This window comes from Abrus precatorius, unplaced genomic scaffold (genome assembly GCF_003935025.1).
Source record: "Abrus precatorius isolate BTA unplaced genomic scaffold, Abrus_2018 Scaffold135, whole genome shotgun sequence".
NCBI classification, from domain to species: Eukaryota; Viridiplantae; Streptophyta; class Magnoliopsida; order Fabales; family Fabaceae; genus Abrus; species Abrus precatorius.
In genome coordinates, this window is record NW_020874331.1 from 30,001 (window position 1) to 32,500 (window position 2,500).

The following is a 2,500-nucleotide window of genomic DNA, read 5'->3' on the forward strand; positions in this document are numbered from 1 at the left end:
CCACTGTGGGCGTGGTTGGTGAGGTGCAGCCCCCCCCTATAATAGGTTATTATGCAAAAGCCAAAATTGTAGTAGTAGATACCTTTTTTCTGAGCAGACATAAGTCCATATCGGGACCTAGAGATCGAATTTTGACGTGATTTTTTGCAGGGAGGCTCACAAACACAATATATTCACGTCCACAAAGTTTTAGATTTTTTCTCCAAGGGATGAATTTTTAATGAATTTTTGAATCGGCAGATTATGAAAAACCGGGGAAAATAGAAAAAGGCACCTAGAGATCGAATTTTGACCTGATTTTTTGCAGGCATTCACACAAAATAACACCAAATGTGTCTGCAAAGTTTCGTTACATTTCCCCAAGGGAATGATTTATAATGAATTTTTCTCCGAATCATCGCACCATGGTGCACCTTGATGCCCACCTTGGTGCCTCTTGATACCCACCTTGGTGCTTCTTGATACCCACCTTGGTGCCTCTTGGTGCCTCTTGGTGCCCACCTTGGTGCCTCTTGATGCCCACCATGGTGCACCTTGATGCACACCTTGGTGCCTCTTGGTGCCTCTTGGTGCCCACCTTGGTGCCTCTTGATGCCCACCATGGTGCACCTTGATGCACACCTTGGTGCCTCTTGATGCCCACCTTGGTGCCTCTTGATACCCACCTTGGTGCCTCTTGATGCCCACCTTGGTGCCTCTTGATACCCACCTTGGTGCCTCTTGGTGCCCACCTTGGTGCCTCTTGCTACCCACCATGGTGCCTCTTGGTGCCCACCATGGTGCCTCTTGGTGCCCACCATGGTGCACCTTGATGCACACCTTGGTGCCTCTTGATGCCCACCTTGGTGCCTCTTGATGCCCACCTTGGTGCCTCTTGATACCCACCTTGGTGCCTCTTGGTGCCCACCATGGTGCCTCTTGGTGCCCACCATGGTGCACCTTCATGCACACCTTGGTGCCTCTTGATGCCCACCTTGGTCCCTCTTGATACCCACCATGGTGCACCTTGGTGCCTCTTGGTGCCCACCTTGGTGCCTCTTGATGCCCACCATGGTGCACCTTGATGCCCACCTTGGTGCCTCTTGGTGCCCATCATGGTGCCTCTTCATGCCCACCCTGGTGCCTACCTGGTGCGTTTTTATGCACCCTGGTGCCCTCCTGGTGCGTTTTTATGCACCCTGGTGCCCTCCTGGTGCGTTTTTATGCACCCTGGTGCCCTCCTGGTGCGTTTTTATGCACCATGGTGCCTACTTGGTGCGTTTTTCGCACCCTGGTGCCCTCCTGGTGCGTTTTTATGCACCCTGGTGCCCTCCTGGTGCGTTTTTATGCACCCTGGTGCCTACTTGGTGCGTTTTTATGCACCATGGTGCCCTCCTGGTGCGTTTTTATGCACCATGGTGCCCTCCTGGTGCGTTTTTATGCACCATGGTGCCCTCCTGGTGCGTTTTTATGCACCATGGTGCCCTCCTGGTGCGTTTTTCGCACCCTGGTGCCCTCATGGTGCGTTTTTATGCACCATGGTGCCCTCTTGGTGCGTTTTTCGCACCATGGTGCCCTCTTGGTGCGTTTTTCGCACCATGGTGCCCTCTTGGTGCGTTTTTATGCACCATGGTGCCCTCTTGGTGCGTTTTTCGCACCCTGGTGCCCTCCTGGTGCGTTTTTATGCACCCTGGTGCCCTCCTGGTGCGTTTTTATGCACCCTGGTGCCTACTTGGTGCGTTTTTATGCACCATGGTGCCCTCCTGGTGCGTTTTTCGCACCCTGGTGCCCTCCTGGTGCGTTTTTATGCACCCTGGTGCCCTCCTGGTGCGTTTTTATGCACCCTGGTGCCCTCCTGGTGCGTTTTTATGCACCATGGTGCCCTCCTGGTGCGTTTTTCGCACCCTGGTGCCCTCCTGGTGCGTTTTTATGCACCATGGTGCCCTCCTGGTGCGTTTTTATGCACCCTGGTGCCCTCCTGGTGCGTTTTTATGCACCATGGTGCCCTCCTGGTGCGTTTTTCGCACCCTGGTGCCCTCCTGGTGCGTTTTTATGCACCATGGTGCCCTCCTGGTGCGTTTTTATGCACCATGGTGCCTACCTGGTGCGTTTTTCGCACCCTGGTGCCCTCCTGGTGCGTTTTTATGCACCCTGGTGCCTACTTGGTGCGTTTTTATGCACCATGGTGCCCTCCTGGTGCGTTTTTCTGCACCCTGGTGCCCTCCTGGTGCGTTTTTCTGCACCATGGTGCCTACCTGGTGCGTTTTTCTGCACCATGGTGCCTACCTGGTGCGTTTTTCGCACCCTGGTGCCCTCCTGGTGCGTTTTTCTGCACCCTGGTGCCTACTTGGTGCGTTTTTATGCACCATGGTGCCCTCCTGGTGCGTTTTTATGCACCATGGTGCCCTCCTGGTGCGTTTTTATGCACCATGGTGCCCTCCTGGTGCGTTTTTATGCACCATGGTGCCCTCCTGGTGCGTTTTTCGCACCCTGGTGCCCTCTTGGTGCGTTTTTATGCACC